General features: G+C 40.4%; 1 long non-coding RNA gene across 1 annotated transcript; it reads left to right on the top strand.

Annotated features, from left to right (window-relative positions):
- Positions 1 to 251: 251 nt before the first annotated feature.
- LOC123584817 lies at positions 252 to 3739 on the top strand. The gene is made up of 2 exons (XR_006705693.1): positions 252 to 439; positions 3627 to 3739. It is a non-coding gene; the product is annotated as an uncharacterized LOC123584817 (long non-coding RNA).
- The last annotated feature ends 24159 nt before the right edge of the window (positions 3740 to 27898 follow it).

Here is a 27898-nt window from a genome sequence, read left to right as displayed (position 1 = left end):
TTTATTCATTTTGAGAGAAAAAGAGAGAGAGAGAGCAACCAGGGGAAGGACAGAGAAAGAAGGGGAGAGAGAGAGAATCTCAAGCAGGCTCCAAATCGCCAGTGCAGAGCCCCACACAGGGCTTTAACTCAAGAACCCTGATATCATGACCTGAGCCAAACCCTGAGATTATGACATAAGTCGGATGCTTAACTGACTGAGCCACACAAGTGCCCCTAACTGAACAGGACTTTTGAGTTGTCTCCCTCACTCAGACTGAGTGCGCTGAATATTGGTGACCACGAGTGGTATCTTTAGCGCTGCTTACTGAGTATTTCTAATTCTGTCATTCCCAATTACATGAGAGAATTACACTTCCTTGTTCCCTTTTGGATGGGTGGGACATGTGACTAGACCTGGCCAATGAGTTATAAGAAGAAATGTCATCTTTTACTTCCAGGTCAGAACATTTCATTCCTTTTATAAAAATGAATTTTGACTCTATGCACTGTTTTATGACCTACTTACAAAACAGTCTCATGCATCTTTTTGTACCATTTATATATTTTTCTGCAACATTATCATTTATGGCTGCTTAATAGTCCATAGTAGGGATGTTATGTAATTTTTACTCTATCCAATATCGGTAAACCTAAATGAGCTGTTCTGAGCTTTCAGTATTATAAGTAACAATATAATGTATATTCTTACAGCTAAATCTTTTTTTTCATATACTTTATTGTCAAACTGACTAACATACAGTGTGTAAAGTATGCTCTTGGTTTTTGGGATAGTTTCCTGCGGTTTATCCCGTGATTCACACAACACCCAGTGCTCATCCCAACAAGTGCCCTCCTCAATGCCCATCACCGATTTCCCCCCCCAACCCCCTCATCAACCTTCAGATTGTTCTCTGTAGTTAAGAGTCTCTTATGGTTTGCCTCCCTTCCTCTCTGTAACTTTTCTTTTTCCCTTCCCTTCCCCCGTGGTCTTCTGTTAAGTTTCTCAAGATCCACATATGAGTGAAAACATATGATTTCTGTCTTTCTCTCTTACATCTAAATGTTAACAGTAGGCTCATATAATTTCTAATTCTTATAAGTGAAATTTGTGCACCATTTTATATGCAAAATTGTAAACATTTTGGCATTTATTGATTTATTTATTCAAGTTGATTTTTAGGCATTAAAGATTGCATAGTAATCAAGATGCAAAAAGACTTCACAGAGCAGGTTACTAAAATGCTTGTAGAGAGAATCCACTGATGTGCTCTGATGCACCCTACTACCACCAAAGTATGAGTGCCCACTTTCCCACAGCCTTAGCTACAAAAATAACTTCTTACAATCATAAAACCACCTATTCAGAATGTCCTGCCCAGATTTGAAGATGATGATAATAAGCAAAATACACTTGTCTATTTTCAGAAGAATGTGCCTCAAAAACTAAAATGAGCAGTCAACATTCTTTTCATCAACTTGGGAAAAGGGACAAAAGCACATGTTCATGGCGCTTTGTTTAGTCCACTTTATAACACTTCTCTCACTCCACAAGTTATTTGTTCATGTCTGTTTCCCTCACTATATTATCACATCCTTGAAAAAGAATAAGGAAGAAGGAATGTTTAAGGAAGTGTTAGGTAGCCAATCACCCAAGCCACATCTTCAGATAAGGGTAAATCACTTCCCTGCCTATACTCTCCAGCTCCACTTTCTCAGTCACAACAAACATTGAATGTCCATGTTTTCCCTCTGTTCACACCATCCCAGTTCCCTGAAAGGCAAGTTAATTATGCAAATAAAGGAGGAAACTGTTGTGCTATTGAAAGAAACTGGTCACGATTACTGGACATCTTTTGCAGACTCATAAAATTGGAATAGGAGAAATAGCTATAGGCTGGCATTATTTATGTGGATATTTCTACTTACACTGTAAGAAACCAAAAATTTTAAAAAGTAGAAAGCTATAGATTATTCTTCCATACCAATTCTACAGGCATACACAATGGCCATACACAGTGATGTTACAGAACAGAATCTGATACACCGAATCCATGGAAGTGAAAACCCAAACCAAAAAGTCCTGCCCTGAAAATTCACTGGCAAATTTGTATGATGAAGCTTTAGTCAGATTATTTTTTAAGCCTCTCAAGGGAGACTTTGGGGGAGAGCATAAAAGGAATATGATTCTAATACTTTATAAGGAAAATATTATTTTTCAATAAGATATAAAATATTTACCATATGCCAGTGATGGCATTCTGAGTGATTTGTAGGTATTACTGTGACAGCATAGTGTTTAAGGATGCATTTCATCCCTACATAAGCAATAATTTGAGCAGTATATCAAAAACCTTAAAAAAAAACCAAACCCCAGTAGAGTAGAAATGGACTATTTCTGAAAATAAGTGCATGCATATCCTTAATATTATTAGTTTTGGGGTTTTTTTTCAAATATTCTCATTTAGATTTTCCACCAAACTAGTAAATTTTGATCAGACATCAGGAAGTGGTGTGCAATATAAAGATATGAAAAAGGAAACATGATACACTTACTGCCATACTTATTTAATTTGCCAGAATGATTTTCTTTCCTTTTGGGTTCCTTGCTGGGTCCTTGAAGAATACTTTGTCTTTCTCTAGAGTGGGAATGCATTGTATAAATCTTCCAAAAATCTGGCTTACACTTTAGTCTCTTGCTAATAGATGAAAATTTCTCCAGGAGGCATTAAGCCTTCTTACATCAATAGCGCTCACCTCACTGACCCAATCTCACCCCACCTGCTTCTCCACAGAGGCCCTCTGCTCCACGAGAGGTCATCTCTACCATTTCTGTTAATACTTGTCTAACCCAACTGTCTCTCTTTCCCTTCTCATCTGCTCAGTTCCCCTTCCCTTGCCTTTTTCCTTGGTTGGTCACACCTAGAGTATCTTCTCTCTACTGTGTACATCCCAACTTCTGTATTTCCTTTAAATCTAGCTCCACACTCACTTCTACCCTTCCATCTTCCTTTTATACTCAATGTTGCATATTCTTCAAAGTCCCCCAAATCAGGCGTGCCTGATGATCCTACACTTGCTTACATGACGACTTGGAATTATTTATTCTCTCACATTTTAGGTGGATAGATATATGTCTGACTAACCAAACTGGTATCAGTAGAAAAATTATTAGAATAGGAATTAGGGATCCTGTGGTCTACCATAAAATTCTTTGAGTATTACATTACACAAATCACCTAACAACTGTTTTTTTTTTCTTTCTCTCTAAAAAAGAGTGTTGAATTACAATAACATCATCTTTAAAATATCTTCACACCTAGAAGATTCTTTTTAGAGTCACAGAACTGTCTTTTGTTTCCCTGGTATCCCCCATAACATCTACTACAGAGCTGGACAAACAGTAATTTAATACATGTAACTTAATAAATGTAATAGGTGACTATTGGTAGATTGATAGATGAGTGGGTGAGTGGGTATAAGATGCAGCTCTGTGATCTTATCAACTTTATAACCATTCATTTCTCTGAACTAGCTAACATAAAAATCACCAAATATTTAGTTTTCTTTTCTATATTGATCACATACATTACTAATGAATATTACTCTTTTTCTTCTCTCGTTTGCTGCCCAAATCTTCTCTAAAAGAAGAAAACTCTCTTCCTCCCTTCAGAAAAGCCCTGTGGAACCTACCTGCTCTAATGAATATACAGAGCTGCTTTTACAACTTTAATTACTAAAAAAGAAAAGATTCAACTCAACACTGAGAGATGTTACGATTTTTTTTTAAATGACTGGCTCTTACGAGATGAGATAATGTTCATAACCAAGACCTGAAATTTGATTCTCATCTATGGTAACTCTGGCTGTTTCAATTTTGTGAAATAATTTTCATCAACAATTTGACAGAGAAAAGCAAAAGAAAATGATTTTGTGTCTTCTAACAGCTGCAGATTTGTGAGCGGAGAGTAAATGACAGGCATATATTTGGATCAAAGTGTGAAGATATTCTTAATTCTCATCCAACACTTACTCTCAGCCCCATTTTTAAGATATAAGAATTAATTCCCATGCACACAAACCAGATTCAGATTTCCATGTGAATCACTGCTTACATTTCCAGGCAAAAAATTGCCTGTGGAAAGCTTCTATGGGGAGAACTTACAGGAAAATTACATCTAGGAATCCTTTCTGGAAGATAGGGATCTCTTGCAAATGGACAGGAATATTGCTTTCTCAGGAGCCTCTTCTTCATTGGTCTTTAGTCCCCATAACTACTACCCCCTAGTTTCCAGATTCCATTCCACAAACCAGTACAGGACACAGATCCTTATCAGGGTGACCAGTCACATGGGACAGCAAAAGTTGTTATGACCTAAACCCTTCACCCAAATATCCAACCTGTGAGATAGCTCTCTTCCTCACACAACACTCCATCCCATTTGGGGCGTAATTAAAATACCTGTCCACTCCAAAATCAAAATACTCCATGATGTCAGAAGTGGTGACCATGTATTCTGGGTTTTTAAAGAGAGTTCCCATCTTAAATGTCATATATGACTACTACCTAAGTACATACCCACTTATTAGGCTATATTTCAATTTCTAGTTTCAGTCATATGATCATCACAGCTGTGGGTCATAAACTAATTTCAGTGAAGATCCTGGCAATACAATTCTCAAACTTGAATTCACTCAACAAACATTTCTTAGATAGACGTTTATTCACTCAGCAAACATTTATTGTGTGCCAGGTATCGTGCAATGATTTGGAGATACAATGATGAATAAAATGCAATCTCAGCCTTCTAGGATATAAGCCAGCAAACTCTTTGTAAAGGGAGAGATAGCAAATATTTTAGGCTTGTGTGCCACACAGTCTCCACCATAACTGTACAACTTTCCTGCTATAGTGGGAAAGTGCCATAGACAACATGTAAATTAATGAGCCTGGCTGTGTTCCAATAAAACTTTATTTATACAAACAGGTAGCAGACTAAATTTGGCCCACTGAGCATAGTTTGCTGAACCCTGCTCTGGTTGTTTATAGCCTAGACCAGTACCATCCAACAGGAATATGATGGGAGGCACAAATGAGCCATGAACATAATTTTAAATTTTCTAGTAGGCACAGTTTAGGAAGTAAAAAGCAAGAAGGTGACCTTAACTTTAATAATGTATTTAATTTGACTTGATATTTACAAAATATTATTTCAAAATGTAACCAGCATTTTAAAATTACTAATTACATCATTCATACTCTTCATACTAATTCACTGAAATATGGTATTTTATGCTTACAGCACATCTCAATTCATCCTAGCTACGTTTCAAGTGCTTGATAGCTACTATAGGTGGTTAGCAGCCACCATATTGGATAGCCCAGGCCTAGACAGATGAGCAAAGATCTAGTTGATAGGGATGAGCACAAAATATTTAGAGTGAACACGAAGGAGGAAAAGCCAACCTCATCTCCATGATGGTTGTAGCTGGAGGTCAGAGAGAGTTTCTCAAAAGAGAAGCATCCCATGATATGAAGAGGAGTACTTCAGTTGAGGATAGAGGGAACAGGATAATTCTGGACAGAGGGAAAGACATGCACAAAAACCTGGAGAGAGAGAGAAAGATGCAGCTTTCTTCAAAGTGCTTCAAGTAGCTCGGGATGCACAGGGTCAGGGTGGAGATGTTGACCATGAGCTAAGGCAGTGGCAGTGGAAATGGAGTGCAGTGCATTAGATGTGAGAGATATTAATGAGGCAGTATCGACGGAAATTGGAGATTGATTGGACGTAGGGGATGAGGAAGAAGGATGAGGAAAGGATGATGTTGAGCATTGCAGCTTACACAAAATGCAAAGACAGAGCTGTCATTTGTCAAGATGGGATGCTCAGGAGTAGGAGCAGATCGAGGGAAAGATGAACAGTTTAGCCTTGAACACCCTGGGCTTCGAGGCCTCGGGAACACACACAAAGGTAATGGGAGACACACACAAGCACCACCCACACACAGAATATGTCTTCACACTCGGGAAAATCCCTTATGTCAGTGGCTGCCCTCATTCTCTGATCAAAAGTCTGTCTCTCTCTCCCTGCAACCAAGATGTTTTTTCTAGTGGCTTTGCCACCACAAGAAGGGCCTAACATCCTGCTTCGCTCTGCCTGGAATGCTGGCTTTCTCTACTCCTCTTTATCTAGGTAGCTCCTGTTCATTTTCAGGGCCCAATTCAAACGTCACTTCTCAGAGAGACTCCTCAGATCCCCCCAGATGAGGTCAGATCGCCCTTGCTATAGAGTCCATGTATCTTCTTCCTCAGTGGCAATCCCCACATTTGTAATTTCACATCTATTTGTGTAACTATTTGATTAATTACTTTCTGCCTTGAAGGTAAAGATTATTCAGCAAGAGCCATGTCTAGTCTTACTCCACATTGTAATACTAGCCTCTACCACTCACCTACCACTCATCCACACAGTGGATGCTCTGTGTTTGTATACACACACACACACACACATACATATACATATAGTACTTTATGCACATAGCATTTCAATATAGTATTACAAGTCACTGTTGACATCCAAAATTATCTGGAAAGGATCATAAGCCTTAACATGAATCAGTGCAATAGATTCCAATATCATCTACCAACACAAACAGGCAAGAAATATTAACTTTTTCTATTTTTCTATAATTTCACTGAACTTTTTTTCAATCCCTCATTTACAACCGAGGTGATAGAAACATAATCCCAGGCATTTACCAACCTTCCTAGAGGCATTTCCTGCCTGTAACTGGCGTGGGTTTTACCAAGAGTCCTATCCCTTCCTTTGAGGGCATAGGCTTTTACAAACTACAGCCAGGAAGACTGACTTTTCCCCTCAGTTTCTTATAATATCCATTTCTTTTGACAATGTGTGTACAAGGCTTCAGCTGCATGAATGGAGGTGGGGGGCAGAAGAGAGAGATAAAAGATAAATGCTGGGGGAGGGGTGGAATGGGTCAATAATTTTAAAATGTTATCCTATCACATTAGTTTATTTAAAAATTAAGAGATCATAAATGACTGAATCCTAGACCAGAGACATTTCATCTGCAGCAAGGAATATATGCAGCTGCAAGAAACATGAAGCAAAAAGCATAAAGTACTTCCCAGGGAAGGTCTAACTACTGAATAGAACAAAACCATGTCTTTTTCACTTCTGCGACCCTCATGGAATGTAGCACAGCATGGCATAGAAAAAGCCCTTAGTGTGTAGCTCCTGAATTAAACAGCATCTGAAATTTCTCCATCAGAATTACTCATGAAGTGCCTGTAGGATCACCACCTCCACCTCTGGACCCTCAGTTCTATCCAGCATGGACACTCAATCAGAGACACTGTGCCTCACCAGCACCTACCACAACGCCTTGTGAACATAAATGTTGGATAAATATTTATTGAATAAATAAATATGTTGAACAGGAAAAGGGCAGATGAAAATGCGCAGAGCCAAAATCCTCCTATCCTTCGAGTCCCAGCTCAAACCCTTTATCATATTAGCAGTTCCTTCTAGAGAAAAGTCTTTGCTCCTACCTCTGACCTCTCCAAATGCCTTGGTTATCTCTCTTCTAGCATGTATTAAGGAGCAATATACATAGTAGTTAAGGGTACAAGCCCTGGAACCAGAAGGCCATTGTTTAAATACCAGCTAAGGCATTTACAAGATGTGTTACCTTGGGCAAATTATTTAAGGTCCCTGAGTCCCTGCTTCTCATCTACAAAAGGAAGAAAATTATTCTATCAGTTTCATAGGGGTTGTTGTGAGCACCGAGGAGAATAATAATACATCAAAAACTTAATTCAATAGTCAACACAGTCAGCACTCAAAAATTATCCATCAGATTTATCACTCTCTACTTTCATGATGACAGTGTTAAGAACTGCTTAATTTTTTAATGTTTTTAATGTAACATTTTTTAATGTCGATTTATTTAGTTTTTAAATATAATTTATTGTCAAGTTAGCTTGTATATATCCATACGGTATGTATACAGCATTCTCTTGGCTTCAGAAGTAGATTCCCATGATTCATCACTGACATACAACACCCAGGGCTCCTCCCAACAAGTGCCCTCCTCAGTGCCTATCACCCATTTTCCTCTCTCCCCCGCCACTCCCCCCATCAACCCTCAGTTTGTTCTCTGTATTTAAGAGTCTCTTATGATTTGCCTCCCTCTCTGTTTGAAACTATTTTTTTCCCTTCCCTTCCCCCATGGTCTTCTGTTAAGTTTCTCAAATTCCACACTTATTGAACACATACTATACTCGGGGGCATGGTGGAAAGTGTTTTATATGGGTTTCACAGTGAAGTCACAGTTGGTCTCAGGGGTTATTACTTTAGCTATCTACCACTATGAAGCTGATGCTCAAAGGGGTTCATAAATTGTCTGAGGTCATACAACTAATCATTACATTCACTGTCATTTGAGCCCAGACAATAATACAGCAACTCCATTCACTGTCTCCATGGATGTGTACACCTTATGTCTTACGCTAGGTCATAAGTTCCATTGTGGGCAAGGATTTGATCTGATCTATCTTCATATCCCCCAAAGCATCTAGTGTAATGCCTCATATGTCAACAGTGGTTAAGTATTTATTAACTGATTAAACATAGAGTGAAGGGACCCCAAGGTCAAATTTTATCAATGTCATCATTTTGGCGCATAGGTTCTATAGAAGCTGTTCACATGCAGATCGAATAGAGTCCTTTCCACATTTGAGCAGCACCTACACGAACACACACATTAAAAAGAGCAGTGTTCCCCTAAGAGAAACACCACGTAAATTGGTCCTTTGTACAACCAAATCCATCTATATGTTTGCTGGGTTCATCAAATGTGTAGTATCTTAAAAAATTTGTATTTACACCATGTCAGCAGCATGGCGACACAATTCATTAATGCCACCTACACGTGTCAAATTTTAAAAATGCATTTATGCTGGGTGCAGTAGTCTTCCTCAGAAAACAGCGTTGGCAACAATTACACACAATAATGCACTGAGAATACATGAAGCTTCAGACGCAAAACAGGAGCAGCCAGGCAGAGTCACCAGCTCTGGGGATGAGAAGACTTAAAAGGCACAGAGTCTGAGTTGACAGGATCACAAAAATGCCAGAGCAGCAGTTCTCAGAGTTTGCCCCACGGACCATGAGGCTCCGCACCCCTTGGGAACTCTGCAGTAGTACAAATTCTCAGGTCCCAGACAGGACTTCAGAATCAGAAACTCTGATGCGGGACTTAATGATCTGTGTTTGCCGACCCTACTGATGACTCTAATGAATGCCCAAGTTTGATAACCACTGATCGAGAGCAAGATCTGCACGGCGCACATCCTAGTTTAGAGACATGAATTATCATGTACACGGTTTCTCCAAGATCACACCGCTAGTTGGTAAAGAACTTCTATCCTCTGGTTCACAGTAAGGAAGGTGGGGAGAGGTGATGGCAGGGACAGAGGGACTTTATGTTCCCTCGGTCTAAGCCCCATTTATACCTAAAGACTGTGTTCATTTGCTTTTGTTTGAGCAGAGTTGACACGCGATGTTACATTAGATTCAGGTGTACAACATAGTGATCCCACAAGTCTATAGGTTATGCTGTGCTCACCACAAGCATAGCTACCATCTGTCACCAAACTATTATCATATTATTGATTATATTTGCTGTGCCTTTTATTCCTGTGATTTACTCGTTCCATAACTGGTAACCTCTATCTCCCCCTCCCCTGTTCCCATTTTGCCCATTTCCCCTATCCCCCCTCCCCTCTGGCAACCATCAGTTTATTCTCTGTATTTATAGGTCTGATTCTGCTTTAAGTTTGTTTGTTTATTCATTTGTTTTCTCTCTTTTTTCTTTAAGATTACACAGATGAGTAAAATCATATGGAACACATGCCCTGCAATTCCACTCCTAGGTACATACATAAGAGAATTAAAACAGGTGTTCAGCCAAAATCTTATACATGAATCTTAATGGCAACATTATTTAAAGTAGCCCCAAGGTACGGGGCGCCTGGGTGGCTCAGTCAGTTGAGCGTCCGACTTCAGTTCAGGTCACGATCTCACAGTCCGTGGGTTCGAGCCCCGCATCGGGCTCTGGGCTGATGGCTCAGAGCCTGGAGCATGCTTCCGATTCTGTGTCTCCCTCTCTCTCTGCCCCTCCCCCGTTCATGCTCTATCTCTCTCTGTCTCAAAAATAAATAAACGTTAAAAAAAAATTAAAAAAAAAAAAAGTAGCCCCAAGGTAGAAATAGCCCAAATGTCCATCACTGGATGAATGGGCAGATGGAATGTGTTGTATCCATATAACAGAATATTACTCAGCCATTAAAAGGTACTGATATGCACTACAACATGAACAAACCTTGAAAACACCATGCTAAATAAAATAAGCCAGATGCAAAAGGTTACATATTGCACGACTCCATTTATATCACGTGTCCAGCATAAGCAGAGGTACAGAGGCAGCAAGTAGATTAGTGGTTGCCTAGGGCAAGAAGAGAATGAGGGGTTAGGACAGTGACAGCTACAGGGTACAGGGTTTCTCTTTATGGTGACAAAAATGTTCCAAAACTGACTGTGGTGATGGCTGCACAGATCTGTAAACATACTAAAAACCATTGAGCTGCACGCTCTAAATGAGTGTGTATGAAATTGTATGGGATGTGAATGCTATCTCAATAAAATTGTCACAAGATAGAAATTTTTTAAATATAAATAAATAAATAAATAAATACCGACCATGAAACCATTTAGCAGCCGTTCCTGGGTGAAGCCGGCAGGCACAGGCTCTGACTGCCATTAGGTCAACGGTTGCAAGTACTGTAGTGAACAGAGTTAAGCCAGAATTCTTGGCTGCAGAACATTTAGTAAGGACATAAGTAATATTAATCTTCCAGAGGATAATAGAGTATGTAGCAGTGTCCAAAACTGTTTGACCACAAACTCTATACTAGCTTACAAAAAAAAAAAAAAAAAAAAAAAAAAAAGGTAGGAAATGCTGATCTACATAATGTCTAAACGGTAAACCATTTTTGTTACACAACTGATTGATTTCATTGTTTAAGGGCCAATCAAATCAGTCAGACTCGAAGATGCTTAACTTGCAGTCCACAATATCCTAAATGCTGCCTGGCTCTCAGGGATCTGTAAAGCCCCTGAAATTACAAGCAACATTCTATGAATATGTGCAAATGCGATTTTTACTGGAGGGTTTCCAGAGATTTTTACTATATTTTCTAAGGGACCTATGGTTTATTCAATCACGAGACACCCCAGTTTCATGAAGATACAGCTGATGAAATCTGGGCTTTTCCTTCAGCTTAGGTTCTCAGGATTTCTCCTTTACGCTATTACAAAATTCTCCCGACTGCCATTTCCACTGCCCTTCCAGTCTCTCTCCACCCCACGCTCTAATTTTCTTGAACTCCAAGCCTATTAACATTCCTCCTCAAAACCACTGCCTACCAATTCAAGTGCAAATGTTTCAGACCTCCACAATCGGCTCTGCTGGCCTTGTCTCCCTATCCTTCAGGGCTCCCACACTCAGATGACTCATTTTCCCCAGGCACACTCACCTTCCCCACCTCCACATGTGGAACCACTCAACTCTATTTTCTCTTTAGACATTCTTTATACCCTTCTCTAAAATTTTCTCTTCCATGAAGTCATTGTGAGTCCCCAAATATTCACCAGCTTCTCCTCCACTCATGTCCCCAAAGCAAATACACGTCAGTCTCTTATGATACTAATCATACTCAGAAAATATATAGTCATGACTGGTGTGTTTATCACCCTTCTGTGCTTTAGCACAGTAACTATTATTACTCTTGTTTTTAATTCGTCAGTGAGTCCTTTTGCTAGGTCACCCTGTTCAGGGCTGTCACCAGGAAAGTGGTATTGACTTATCATAAGTTGTATCCTGAAATGATCAGATTTTGTTAGGGGGAAAAAATGTTCCTTTCTGTTCAGAAACAAATTCTTACCCATTTAGAAATCAAAAGATCCTCAGATGTTTTGTATGGTTTTGTTTGTATTATAACAGTCTGCCTTTGACAGGGGCTGAGGAATGGCAAAAGCAGTAGGAATCATAGGGACACAGAAGCATCCAGCCAGACAGCATGTACAGGCAGCAGCCTCCGTGCAAGCTTATTTCTGAGATGAAAGAATACAATTAAGGCAGATCAATAAAACAACAAAGATTTTCTCTTTGTGTTTGTTCATCTTTTTCCTTGTGATGAAGAACCATCACACGTATTTTCAGAAGTCATGAATCAAAAATAATCATTGTGTTTTTAATACATTAATCAACCTCCGGAATTCATCTTTCCCTGTTCCCACTTTATTTCTCCTTCAGTAGAAAAGCCTTTATTTGAATCAAGGAAAAGAGTAAAAACAAGATGTTGGGGATGGGGTATAGGAGGCCAAAGCCTTAATACATTGTTAGAAAAATAAATACAAAATTCCAGACCAGGCTGGAATTTCCCAGGAAGAAGAGCAGAGGATTAGGATCCTATTTATAGACTTTCTAGAATGGCCCTCTTCATAGAGATCGGCAGGGCCCAACCTAAAGCAAGACACATGTTCCTTCCTCAACCCAGCCTGCAGGCTCTAAGCAGCCTGCTTCAGCCAGAGACTTAGGGTCAAAATCACAGTAAAGTTAGGGCCGGAACAGTAGTGGGCAGTCATGACCATGGAAACAGCATGGAAGGAGCTCGGTGTCAGCTCTATGTTGGTGGCCAAGGGGAGGGGGGGGGGGCACTGCAATGAGGAAGCTAAAATCCCCTGGTGGTCTTGGATCTCTTTTATTCCTTCCAATCAAAAAGGAGGATTTTAAGGGCACCTGGCTAGCTCGGTTGATAGAGCGTGTGACTCTTGATCTCAGGGTTGTAGGTTTGAGCCCCACGTTGGGTGTAGAGATTACTTAAAAGCAAAAAGAAGGATTTAAAATGCTTTTAAAGTTTTATTTATTTTTGAGGGAGGGAGGGAGAGAGAGAGAGAAAGAGAGAGAGAGGGAGAATGAGCAGGGGAGGGCAGAGAGCAAGGGAGATAGGCAATCTGAAGCAGGCTCCAGGCTCTGAGCTGTTAGCACCACCCAGGTGCCCCTAAAAGGAAGCATTTTAAATAATAGAACTGGCTCTGGGCCTACTGACAAAACCAGACTGTTTTTTGAAATAAAACTAGGCACAGAACTTTGTTTCCACATTGAAAAAAAGTCTATCCTATCCATCACTTTATGCACTTATAAAAGATAATCTGGGTTTACTATTTCCCTTTCCTGTCCCTTCCTTGTCTCATTGGCTAGCGACTGATCTCAACTGGCAGAGAGTGGCAAATGCAAACGGGATGCAAACAGAATGATGGTGAAGTAAATGCACGCGTTTAATCACCACTCCTCCAAATATTTATAGTTAAGCATCCCAACTACCATTCTAAGAGTCTAAGAATTAAGTCTTCTTTTTTTCAATACACTTTATTTCTTCCTGAGATATACTTTTCCAGAAAATTTGGCTTATATACAAATGAAAAGGATAACCTAGCTAGGTTCTGATCTCCTCTCAAAATTTTCTGTCCCACTTTGGATGAGTCCTTCTCCTACCCACCTGCCTTAGTTACCCTCGCTGCAAAATGGGAATAATGTCTTGCTTTTCTCATTACATCTAGTGTCTGCTCTAAGCTGTATGATGCTATAATTCAATAAATGTGAAATGATACTTACAATTTGCATCATATCCTTCAAAAGCATCTTGAGTGCCTAGGATGAATCCAATAAATAAACTATAGTAAGTTCGATCCCTAGGAGAATTACTTAATGGAAGAGTAACTGAGATGCTCCCAAATTAATTACTACCAATCAGGGTAGGTGCGAGAGATGATTTGCTTTTTTCCCAACTTCAATTTGAGGGATTGATTTTATGGCTTCTCAAGTCTCTTTCACTGTTGAAATCCCACAAAATAAATGGATAATCAATGAAAGAAAAATCTGTTGGTGCTTAATAAGACTGGGTTACTATTCCCTCCATCTCCTTATTTTTTCTTTACCAAAATAAGTGTTGCCATCATGGTAAAAACACCCTTTAGATTCTGTTCTGATTAAAAATCTAGATGCATAGTTGTCCTTTTATAATACACATACGTGTAGGTAACAATATTCGTTGCCATGGCCTTTTGCACATGCTGTGTGACATCCCACAATATTGGAAAACCCCACATTCAAATATTAAAACATTTGAGCTTATCCATTTGGTAAGCCATTTGATCTAGACTCTCATTCTGTTACTATGCCTGAAATTTGGCTAGTTTGCTGCCTTAGGAACCACCATAAAGTTATGATATTGCAAAAATCATATTTTATTATAATATAAAAAATTTGTTCTGCACCACACAATGGCACACTCAGCGACACAGAGTAATGCCTCATTTATCGGGATGGTTGGGTAATGAGGTGGTCCCGTGCGATTTTTTTGATAACCAAGACTGATTCCCTTGTTGTGCCAAAAAGTCTATTCCAACTAATTTTGACGGAAAGATTTCTCAAATGTATGACACAGTTTCCAGCTGAATTAAATATATACAAAAGCTATTAACATATTCTGTCATAAAGTTAGCACATGGCTATCAGCCATTGCATAGGGCAACATCACAGAGGAAGCCTGGAAGCGGAAGGCTTGCTTGCTCCTTTGCTGAATGTTCTCGACTCTTTCTGCTTTCAGAGTCAGGTATAAGAAAGCTGTAGCCCTTATTTTTTTATACCTTGCATGTCCAGTAACTCACTGATACCGCTTAAGCTGTGCCTAAGTCAAACTTCTTTGGCCAAAGGATCTCTTTCCTTTGATCATGACAGTCAAAAGAATTTATGTGGAGACTGGTCCTCAGAAGCAAAATGTAAAGGCACTTTACATTAATTTACATTAATTTAAATATATCTGGACCATTTAGATATTTATTCTGAAATTTTCATTTATCTCAATTATTGTCACCTTGCAAAAGTCACTTCAGGATATCATCTTCCTTTATGACATCAATTTTCTCAGCACCGGGTTCTTCATTTGCCCAGGATGTGAAAGTACACACTTCCCTGGCCACACTGCAAAACATGTCTTGCCTCGGTTTTGATTGCTTCCGAAAACATTCTCTAAACCTGTAATGTGTCCACACCACTTGTCTGTAGACGCTTGGAAAATGGAGTCGGAGATCTAACTACAACACATGGTAACACCAGGCTCTGGTCATCATTTTGCACCTGAACAGGGATTTGTAGAACGACACAGACTTCTACACATTACCTAAGACCAAACCCTTCTGGGAAGGTCTGCTTAGATTCTAATCCTAGACAGTAATTCACTGGGTATCCCCTGTAACATGCCCTACTTTTCTCAAAGCTAAATTTTTAAACACCCTCTCGTCGACCTGTGAGAAAGCAGCTGCAAAAGTCACTTTTGTGACTTTTAAAAATCCAGAATGACCACAGCCTATCCTGATCCCTAAGCCATATTCTCTGTAAACAGAACATGGCAATAACACAATAGAGTCTGATGGCTGGCTGAATATATTTTTACAATAAAATATATGTATTAAAGAGTGAATAAAAATGTACACGTACTTCTGAGAAAGAAATAATAAAATACCCATGTGCTCACCAAAGTTTTGAGATATTCAGCATTATTACCCCGTTAGTGCTGAGTAGCCCATCCCCAATACTTCCCTTCCTCTCCTCCAGAGGTAACAACCATTCTGAAACTGATCTTTCTGTCTCTTTCTCTCCCTTTCCTTCTCTTTCTTCCTCTTCTTTCTCTTTTCCTAACAAAATCACAGCTACCTTTTTTTTTTTTTTAAGTTTATTTATTTATTTTTAGAGAGAGGAAAAGACAGCAGGGGAGGGGCAGAGAAAGGGAGGGAGAGAGAATCTCTAGCAGGCTGCAGGCTGTCAGCACAGAGCCCAATGCAGGGCTCAATCTCACAAACTGTGAGACCATGACCTGAGTCTAAACCAAGAGTCAGAAACTTAACCAACTGAGCCATCCAGGCGCCCTCCCCTCAGCAGCTACCAGGGTTTTTTTTGCAGAAATTAGCAAACTTACCCTGACATTCATATGCAAATGAAAATGACTCAGCAAAACAATCTTATAAAAGCATAATAAAATTAGAGGACTCCCTCAGTTCCCAAAGTCAGAACCTACTACAAAGCTATAGTAACCAGGACTATGTGGTCCTGGCATACCGGTAGACAAATAGATCAATAGAATAGAATTCACAAGCGGATCTGTATACATTTATGGTCAATTTCTCTTCAACAAAGGTGCCAAGACAATCCAATGGGGGGAGAAGAGTCTTTCAACAAACGATGCTAAAAGAACTGGAGTTCCATATGCAAGAGAGTGAAGCTGGACCACTATGCCATACCACATACAAAAAGTAACTAAAAATAAAAAATACCCAAATATAGGGGCGCCTGGGTGGCGCAGTCGGTTAAGCGTCCGACTTCAGCCAGGTCACGATCTCGCGGTCCGGGAGTTCGAGCCCCGCGTCAGGCTCTGGGCTGATGGCTCAGAGCCTGGAGCCTGTTTCCGATTCTGTGTCTCCCTCTCTCTCTGCCCCTCCCCCGTTCATGCTCTGTCTCTCTCTGTCCCAAAAATAAATAAACGTTGAAAAAAAAAAATTTTAAAAAAAATACCCAAATATAAAGGCTGAAACTCTTGGAGAAAAATAAGGTACAAACCTTCAAGACTGTGGATGAGGCAATGGTTCTTAAATATCACAACAAAAGTACAAGCAACATAGGAAACAACACATAAATTGGGCCTTGGTGGAGAGTCTGGGTGGGTGGATCTTCCAACTGAGGGGCCACCCCCCACCCCATGTTGGTGGTTCCTCCAGGAGTCAGAGGGCCTGGCCATCCCTCTCAGTGGTTCCTCCAGAAGTCAAAAGGGACGGCCATCCCTTTTGCTCCTGTGGCTGCACCCCTTCAAGTTTCCCTACAGTCCCCTGCCTGGGGCCGCTATGGCCATGGCCTAGGGTGCCGTGGTGCCCACCCATTTGGAGCGGGAAGTGTTATTATTACATGTACCTGGAGGTCCTGGCCGTCTAGCAGAGCTTCAGGCAGAACCCCAAGAAGCTCAGGGTCATCTGGATCCTGTGGGTGTCCGACCAAGGAGCCCAGCCCCGTTCCTGAATCCTAGAAGCAGGGGCTGCTGGGCCACCTGACCGGGGCCGCCATCCACAACCGCTGGGGCGAGACCTGCGGAAGGGCCGCAAGACGCTGCTCACCTGGCTGACGCTGGCCTGGCGCCCGCGCCGAGAGTCCTCCTGGCTTCGAGGCCACCGAGCTGCCCTTCCGCCCCAGGAGCACCACGGGGCAGGGCGTCCAGCTGGTGCGCGCGCTGGGCACGCTGCACGGGAGCTACCGCGAGCGCCCTCGCCGCACGCGGGAGGCCTACCCTTCACGCCTGGCCTGCGGCGGCTCACAGCCACCTGGTGGCGCTCGCCGGTCTATCTGCCGGTCAATGACAGGACGCCGCCGGAGCAGGAGGTGGAGATCCAGACCCAGGCCGGCGTCGTCCCGACACTCAAGGACCCCACCGGCTGGCTCCTGACCCCTGGAGCGCGCACGTGCAAAAGCAGCCCCGAGGTCCCGCCGGAGCTGTATGTCCCAGAGGCCGAGCGCGGCCACAGCCACCCCGCCTGTGCGCTGGGAAAGGAGCGGCCCTGCCTCCCCTCTACTCCACCAGGCCCGCGGGGGGGGAGCGGCCGTGCTCCCCGCGAAGACCCCAGGGCAGGAAGCTGGGGACATTGTAGGAGAGACGCAGAGCCTCAGCCAGTGCCTCCTGAGCACCCCCAGGATGGACTGAGGGACGCCCGCCCGCTCTCCAGCCTCTAGTGGGCAGGCCACCCACTGACAGGGTGTTTGAGGAGCCCAGAAGGGAGAAGCCAGATGGGCATGGTGGCTGGGCCCAGTGGTACCCCACCCCCTGCCACATGGGTCCCCAAAGCACTACAGCCCAAGCGGGGACACCCGATGCCTCAGTACAAGAAAGCATCTTGAAGTTTGTACTCTTTATCTTAATGTCTTTAAAATACAATACTTAATTTTAAGTATATAGGACACTTTGATCTTGAGAATGATCATTTCCCTTTTTGAAATGGCTTTTCTCTTAAGATTTTGTTTTCCCCAATGTCTTTCCATTTGTACTTTTTCTATTTGCTCACCTGGGGAAATGGTGGCCAGTCTTTCCCAGTTTCTCTAGCTATATGTGCACGCCTCCAGCCAGGGTCTATATGTTTATTACAAATCAGTTAAAGGTGTTGGAGTCAAGATTAGCAGCTTTGTGAGGCAGAACATGGCCCTGACAGTCAGTGCTGTGCACATGGGCACCCATAAATAGCATGCTCATTAGAAAAAAAAAAAAAAAAAAAGTAAACTGGACATCATCAAAATTAAAAATTCTTGTGCTGCAAATGATACCATCAATAAAGGAAGAACGGGAAGATATTATTTTAAAAAATCTTTTTATGTTTTATTTATTTTCTTCTATATTTGAGAGAGAGACAGGGAGACAGAGAGTGAGTAGAGGAGGGGCAGAGAGACAGAGACAGAATCTGAAGCAGGCTCCAGGCTCTGAGCGGTCAGCACACTGCCCAACGCGGCGCTTGAACTCAGGGACCTTGAACTCAAGAAACCAAGTCGGAAGCCCAACGGACTGAGCAACCCAGTGGCCCCGGGAAGATATTACTTTTAAACCACATATCCTTGCAGGCCCAATATCCAGAATATACAAAGAACTCTTAGAACTCAAAAATTAATGGGGCACTGGGTGGCTCAGTTAAGCATCTGACTCAGGCTCAGGTCATGACCTTGCAGTTTGTGAGTTCGAGCCCCCACCCCCCGCCGTCGGGCTCTGTGCTAACAGCTTGGAGCCTGCTTCAGATTCTGTATCTCCTCTCTCTGCCCCTCCCATGCTCATGCACTGTCTCTCGCTCCCTCTCGCAGATAAATAAACATTAACAAAAATTTTTAAAAAAATAACTGAATAATTAAAAAGACAACCCAATTAAACACTGAATAAACATTTTTACAAAAAAAGATATACAAATGGGCCAAGAAGTACATGAAAAGATGTGCAACATAATTAGCCACTGGAGAAAAACCATGAGATACCACTTTACACTCACAATGGCTATAATAAAAAAGATAGAAGTAACAGGTGTTGGTGTTGATATGAAGAAATCGGAACCCTCAGACACTGCTAATGGGAATGGGAAATGGTACAGCTGCTTTGAGAAACAGTTCGACAGTTCCTCAAAAAGTTAAACATAGAATTACCATCAAGACCCAGCAACTCTACTCCTAGGTACATACCCAAAATAATTTGGTATATGTAAGTATAAACATACATACCCTTTATACCCAAGTACACCCTTGGATGTATATAGGTATAAACATATGTCCACACATATGAAAAACTTGCATATGAATCTTCATGAAAGAAATACTCATTGTAACCAGAAGATTGAAACAACCTAACTATCCATCAACTGATGATGGATAAACTGGTGATGGATCAACTGATGATGGATAAACAAGTGTGATATATTCACACAGTGAAATATTATTTGACCATAAAAGAGATGAAGGTCTAATACATGCTATAACATAGTTTTGGTTTTTTTTAAGCACTGAAAGCATTATGAAAAGCTTTGAAATCACTATGCCAAGCGAAAGAACCCAGTTTCAAAAGGCCGCATATTGTATGATTCCATTTATATGAAATGTCCACAATAGGAAAACACTCGGTGACAGAATTCATATTAGTGATTGCCAGGGGTGGAGAACTGTCAATAGCTACAGGGTTTCTTTTAGGGGTGATGGAAATGTTCCAGAATTAGATAGTGGTGATGGGTGTACCTATTTGTGAGTCTACTACAAAACATCTTAGTGAATTGTCCACTTTAAAATGGTGAACATCGGGGCACCTGGGTGGCTCAGTCGGTTAAGTGGCCAAGTCTTGATCTCTGCTCGGGTCATGATCTGATGATGCATGAGATGGAGCCTCACATCGGCACTCCTCGCTGACAGCGTGGAACCTCCATGGCATTCTCTCCCCACCCCCCTCTCTGCTGCTCTCCCTCTCCCAAAATAAATAAACTTAAGATAAATAAATAAATAAATAAATAAATAAATAAATAAATAAAATGGTGAACTTTATGTTGCATGAATTATATTTCAATTTAAAAAATCAACCTTTGGCTTGTTGATCCTCTCTTTTATGTGTTTGCTTTTTCTTTTATTACTCTCTGCTCTAATCTTCGTTCTGCTGTTATTTTTCTAATTCCTTAAGTTAGAAATCTAGCTCATTCTTTTGGACCCCTCATTATTTTTAATGTTGACATTTAAGGCTGCAATGTTTTCCTGTAAATACTGCTTAAGCAATTACTTATACATCTTGATAATTAGTATTGTAATTATCATACAGTTTTAAGTATGCTCTGATTTCCATCATTATTCCATGCGAGTTGTTTAAAAACGCATTCTTCGACTTTGAAGGATATAGCTTTCTTTTCCCTCATTTTTTATTCCAGATTTTTAACCTATCTGCAGTTTGTCAGAGAATATAGCTTGTACAATTCTATTTTAGGCAGCTACTTGATATGATGAGCTGTTCTAGAATCTCAGTGGCTTGACACACACACACACACACACACACACACAGCAACTGGTCAGTGGGCTTTTCCAGAGTGGCTCTCCTCTGAGCAACAGCTTATGGGGCCCGGCAGCATCTGTGTCGTAGCTTTGCTTTGCTCCGGCCCCACTGGACAGCCTGCCACACTGAGCTGGCTGGTGAGTAAAGAGAGAAAGTACGTTGAGATCATGTAGGATGTGTGGAGGTGGCATAACCACATTCACCTACTTTCTTTCCTTTGACTGGAACGAATCCCATGTTCCCATTCCAGATACAAGGAGAAAACATGGGCCCAGAAAGAGGAAGCTCGGTTACTGAACATCTAGCTCGTTCTTTGCTGCAGATGGCCATCTTTGGAAATCTGCTCAGACTAGTTTTGTGGTGGAGCTATGGTAAAATTTCATTAATTTTTTTTTTTATGTTTGCTTGGAAATAAGATGAATTCTGGATTCAGTTGTTGGATACAGGACTCTGTAAATGTCTGTCAGTTTCCCTTCAAGTCTTCAACGCTCTTACTGATTTCCTTATGTGCTTGACCTATCACTTGAGAGAAAAATTGGATCCCCAAAGCGCTACAGTTGCACCTGATACTGAAACAGTCACTTTCTCCTTGTAGTCTTACTAATTTTTGTCATATATATGTGAGGCTGTTAAGTGCATACAAGTTTAGAGTTATTACATTATCCTGGCAAATTGGATATTTTTTCATTAGTTAGTGGTCACATTTGCCTCTGGTAGTACTTATTTCCTTCAAGTATATTTTGTCAGTTATTGATATAATTATATCAGCTAGCTTCTGTAAAAAATAATAATTATATTAGCTAGCTGAAATGATATGTTTTCAACCGATACAGTAATTTTTTAAAAGATATTTTTACCTTTGATGTACCATTCTTGTGTTACATTAATAAGTTAGGGTTTTTTAAATTTCATAAGATATTTTCAGATGTAGTCTTATAATTTTTTCCTCAAAATATTTCATTCAAGAGCACCTGATGTCATTCTCTCACAATATCTCATAGCTATCAGCTGCCAAGCAGCATGCAATCATGTCCATGCCTACAATGATCTCAAATGATACCTAAGAATGCTGACTTAGTTAACATCACATAGAGAAACTTATTAATTAATCAGCTAATTCTAATCAGAAATTAGAATTCCATAGTCATAAAACTAGGTTTAAATGTGTTCTCTGTTCTGCACATATTTAAAAATGTGCTCTGACCTAGCTAGACATCAAAATGAGTCATTGATTTTTCACCAATACTTGCTTCGGACTTACATTCACTCCCAAAATCATAAACCTTCTTGATCAATAACTTCAATCCATCAGTTTATTATTTGATCACTTTCCATTGCCTGCTTTTGCTGACCTGTGTTGTCCTGGCAATTTCAAGTATGGTACCATTCCATCAGCAATGACAACTTTTCATCTCATATATTTCATTGAAGAATGCAAAACACTTTTAGATAGCTCAGTAGGTATTCAATAACCATTTGTTCAATTGAATCATCCTACTTATTCATGATCACCAAATAGGAGTTTAATAATGACACAATCAAGAATTTTCTGTGTGTGGCATTGAATGCCCTGAAAGCTGAATTTGTTCCCAATTTCAACGTTGCATGTCTGCAGCCCCATGAACTTGAAATGTCTGCTGCGATCTCATTCTTTATTATGTGCTAAGAATGCAGCCAAGAAAGACTGCTCACTTCTATGAAGTAAATCTAAGCCAAGGACATTAAATTCCATCTTTACCATTGAATACAGACTTCTATGAAAAGGCCAATCCATTTTTAAAAGCTGAATGGAGAGCCTCGAAGTAATTTACAGCTGATTAATATTTACGAATCCCCCCCCCCCAAAATCCAGCAGAAGAATATTTCCCAGATTTATTGAACTTTACTTTGATTAGGACTTGATTGAATTTTCATTGACTCAGTTCTTACCTTTCTTCGGTTCTGAACTAGTCAATGGTATGTCGCTGGCCATGTTGAGCTCCATGGTTCTGCCACCCTTATTGAAATGATCTATTTCTATGGCAAGACTGCCAGCTTGAGATAGTCTTTTTCCTGCTGAGCCATTTGCAGTGATAGATGATAGAAGGAACAGTAACGCTTTCCAATTTGGCGTCTTTTAGGCATTAACTGGGTCTTTTATTCCACATCCTTTCAGCCCTACCCTTATTTTTCTTTGAGCTCATTGACTTCTAGACAAGAAAATGACACATTTCCTTAAGGAATTCCCATTAGCTAGGACTTGATGTCATTTTTTAAAAGAACTTTTAGAAAAGGCAGAAGTGATTCTTAAACCTCAAGTTCTGTTGGAAACAGGGTGGGAATTTTATTAAAATACGTGAACAAGGATTTGTTTACCTAATAACAGACTGTATTAAGTAGAGGGAACCACCTGAAGCTTGAAATAGGGCATTTTACAAAAAGAGAGAATAATAAATCACGACATTTGCAGTAACTTCACGTGTAGCAGTGATCTGGATCATGTAATGTGAGTTCCTCAATGCCTCTCTTCCCTCTTGGCAGGTAACTGGCAATGGCTATCTTGTGGGTCTGCTTCCCTGAGTTACTACCTTGAGGAGTTAATCCCTGCTAGTTTGCAATAGGCAGGTAGCATGACCCAGAAATAATCCCTTGTTACCTTAAGCTACTGAAATCTACAGGCTATGTGTTATTGCAGCATACGCTCCATTTATGGCTTTATGGTTAAGACATAATTGGAACTTGCTATTGTCATCAGGTAAAAATTACAAATAGGCTCAGAACACTGTTCAGATAAACTTGGAGATGAAACATCCCTGACAGGCTTTTATGGATTTCTAACTCTTTGAGGTTGTTAATAAGAAAAGACAACCCTATCTTTTCATAAAATCCTACCTAGTATTGATGAGCAGAACCATAGGTTGGACATTCCAGATGTGGGTAAACTGTGGACGTTTTTAACTTCCGAAAAGTAACGTAGTCAGAGGTAGAAAGTATGGACTTAGGAGCATGGGTTTTATTTCTGATGACATTCCTTGTGAGCTCTTGTTCTCTAACCTCTTGAAGCCTCAGTTTGCTCATCTGCAAAATGGACGTGATGGTGTTACTGCCCCCATGTGGCAGTTATGGAAAAAAACACCAGTATGCTATTATAGCCCCGTTATAAAAAGGAGTAAGTACCTGTTCCAGGGCTGGACTTAAAGAAGTGCTTCATAAATCATGGTTCTCCTCCTGTGTTGAAGAGCTAATGACACAAATTTAAACCATCATACCACCGTTACTCCAACATAACCATCGACCTACTTTTCTTCCCTTTTCTGTTTGCCCTGCCTGAGCCTTTCTGATCCTGCTTCATTTTTCACGGGAAAAATTAGCCTGAGTAGCAACCATCTCATGGTATTGGTGCCTCATAAGTCATTGGTAAGAGAAGCATGGTAATAATAACAGTTCTGCCTCATGTTGTGATGTTATTTTGTGCATCTGGTCTTCGCTCTAGGTACTTTTCACACATTTTCTCCTTACAACAGCCTGGTAAGGCAGACATTTTTGCCTTCATCTTGCAAATGAAAAGGTTGAGGGTTGATATTTACCTACGATCATGTACCTATTAATTGATACAGCCAGAATTTGGTCCAGGATGGTCGGAAGATTGGGCTATTAACTGCCAAGTAGAGGAAGCATATACCAGGTTTGCCTCCAACAGTCTCTATTTATGTCTAGTATTCTGACATTCCATCTGGCTTAGCATGTGTCTCAGATTTTTTTTGTTTTTATAAGAGTATTATTATTAATAGCTGCATTAAAAAATGCTGGATTAACTTTCACCTCCAGCTTCTGCCACAGTTTCATCTAGTCTATGTGTGAAACGTGCATGCCATAGAGTTCAGAATTTAACAGTTATATTTGGAAAGCAACCACAGCTGACCTCTTTCTTCTCTTTGACCCTTTCTAGATGCAATGCAATAATACCTCCCTTTGAAGGAAAGGAAATGATATTGTACACTAGGAGCTGGGAAGACGTGTTCAACACCAGTTCCCCTCCAATGAAGGTAACATATGAGCAGTTGGGGCCGTAGCCAGTCCTACAGCCTGCAAGATGCCTGAGGCCACCAGAACAGCAGGCCATAGAGGCAGAGAAACTTGGGAAATTTTGGATAGGTGTATGTAAAATGTGTGAGAAATAGAGACTGAGCGCCCTTCCATAGAAAGTGTAGAGCATAGTTCCTACTACTGTGGTTTTAGCATTTATTACACGCTCAAAACGTACAACTTTTTTTATAAAAAAAAATTTGTAATGTTTATTTCTGCGAGAGAGAGACAGAGTGTAAGCTGGGGAAGGGCAGAGAGAGAGGGAGACACAGAGTCTGAAGCCGGCTCCAGGCTCTGAGCTGTCAGCACAGAGCCTGATGCAGGGCTTGAACCCACAAACTGCAAAATCATGACCTGAGCCGAAGTCAGATGCTTAACTGACTGAGCCACCCAGGCATCCCTGTACGACTTTTTATTTATGGTGCTGTTTGGTCACTCACTGCTTTAAAACTTTTTAATAAATCTTTTCAGCAGCAGCGAATTCTAGGAGGGAAATGTACATGTTTAATAAAAAAATTTAAGTACTGAGTTTCTAGTTATTAAGTAACTTTATGAACACTTAACTCACACAAAATGTTTTCTGGTGTGTGACATCTAATGTGGGGGCCATGATGATATTTGTGACCATATGAAGATTCATGACCATATGAAAACTTACCATGCAAATCTACTAAAAAGGCATCAGTATCTATTTCAAAAGCTAGTAGCTACTTTGCTCAGGTTTGCCTGAAAGTAACAATTTGATGAAACTTATCACTAAACTTATCATGAAAATATCAAAGGAGGAAGTGAATAAATAAAAAGATGAACCCTCGTGCTGTGTATAATATTTAAATTTGAAATTCTAGGAAAGCCTGGGTGGCTCAATTGGTTGAGCGTCTGACTTCAGTTCAGGTCATGATCTCACAGTTTGTGAGTTCGAGCCCCGGGTCGGGCTCTGTACTGACAGCTCAGAGCCTGGAGCCTGCTTTGGATTCTGTGTGTGTGTGTGTGTGTGTGTGTGTTCCTCCCCCACTCGCACTCTGTCTCTCTCTCTCTCAAAAATAAAGATTAAAAAATTTTTAATTTGAAATTCTATACATGTACTTTGGAATGTCTCAATTTGTGGTGAGATTCTGAATTTAACTCTTCCTGTTAATTAAATAAATTTTTATTCCATACTTGGAATGGAGTGAAAAATAAGCATCTGATTTTGCAACATAGGAGTTTGTAGAAACATTCAAAAAAAAAATCACAAAGATGTCTCAGCCTCTGATTTTGCAACATAGGAGCTTATTTGAAAATAAGCCTCTGATTTTGCAACATAGGAGTTTGTAGAAACATTCAAAAAAAATCACAAAGACGTCTCAGCCAAAGAACTTCGATTAAAATGTTTTTCAGGGATGCCTGGGTAGCTTAGTCAGTTAAGCATTTGACTCTTGATTTCATCTTAGATCGTGATCTCACGGTTCGTGAGATCAAGCCTAGCATTGGGCTCTGTGCTGACAGCATGGAGCCTGCTTGGGATTCTCTCTCTCCCTCTGTCTCTGCCTCTCTCTCACTCTCTCTCTCTCTCTCTCTCTCTCTCTCAAAATAAATAAACTTTAAAAAATAAAATATTTTTCAAAGGAAGATATTCTGAATGGAGGCAAAAACAGCATAAGTCTGAAAACATTTGGGATGACATATTTACCCATTTTGATTTTAGAATGGAACTGAGAATATACTCCATTAGCAGCATTTTCTCTTAGCTACCAAGTCCTTCTGTATCTAAAGAGAATTTTCTTAACTAAAAACATTATGGTCCATAGATGAGTCAATTAAATATGCTAATAATTATTTCAAATTTATTAGCCATAAATTGCAGTTGGAAGAAGACTGTGGGCAGTTTTATGGGAAAAAATTAAAAATGAGATCATTAGAAAAAATACATTTTTTTTAAATTTTTTAAATGTTTTTATTCATTTTTGAGAGAGAGAGAGAGAGAGACAGAGTACAAGCAAGGGAGGGGCAGAGAGAGACACACACACACACACAAACAGGCTCCAGGCTCTAAGCTGTAAGCACAGAGCCTGACGTGGGGCTCAAACTGACGAACCATGAGATCATGACCTGAGCCTAAGTCAGATGCCTCCCCAACTGAGCCACCCAGGCACCCCAGAAAAAATACATTTTTGAGAGTATGAGAATAAAAGGCATTGGAAACAGATAATGCTAAGGAATTGATTAATATATGTAAAGTAGATCAAACATATTCTGTTTATGTTATTTTTAATGTTTCCTATAATCACATAATAACTAATGTAAAACCAAGACATAATAACCAAGTAATAACCAAGGCCTTTTTATTTTGTTTAAATATAAATGGATATATGCTATGTTTTAGAAAGAATTATATTTTTGAAAATGTTTTTTTCTGTAGAACTATTCTACAAATACAAATGTGTTCTATAAAAACAAATACATTGATCAATAAGCAAACATTTCAGAAAGCGTAATTTAAATTTTGAAGCATCCCCTTTTAGTCTAACAACAATTATATGGCCACGCATCCCAAACAGGCAGTCTGTATGCCACCAGAAAGTGGCATAGCCTGTGGGGTGTGGTGACCTCCTGTTTCCTTCCAGCTGTTTCCTTCCCAGCTTTCTGGATGTGGTAGGTCAGCTTCATCTCAGGCATCTTGGGGAAGTGTTTTAAGTGAAGAGTTGAACATAAGCTTCTTGCTGCCTCTCCTACTTTTAAAAGGAAGCGTCTCTTCTGGGTTCTTTTTGATTCGAAGGTATCAAGGATTCCAGGACACACAGTCACCTGAGAGTTATGGCTGATAAATGTCTTCATTGCCTCAAAGAAATGTTCTGGGGCTGTGACGCTCTCCAGTGTTGCCTGAATTCCAAACAGAACTACATGCCTTTGTGACTTTGAAGATTAATCTCTGTCACTCACAGCTCGTTGGCTTCCCCTGCTCATTTCTGCAATGTCTGCAGATGGTGTGGAACTGTGTGCCAGAGTTATTTATCTACAAGTTCACTTCTCACATAGCTCCCTCTTTGAGCCATTCCAGGGAGAGTTAAATACTGAACAATTACACAACTCTTCTGTCAACCCACGGGTCTTTGCAGCTCCCATCCAAAAGGGT

Source organism: Leopardus geoffroyi, chromosome C3 (genome assembly GCF_018350155.1).
Source record: "Leopardus geoffroyi isolate Oge1 chromosome C3, O.geoffroyi_Oge1_pat1.0, whole genome shotgun sequence".
Classification (NCBI taxonomy): Eukaryota; Metazoa; Chordata; class Mammalia; order Carnivora; family Felidae; genus Leopardus; species Leopardus geoffroyi.
Note: the sequence above shows the minus strand (reverse complement) of the source record. Positions and strands in the feature narration are given on the sequence as shown.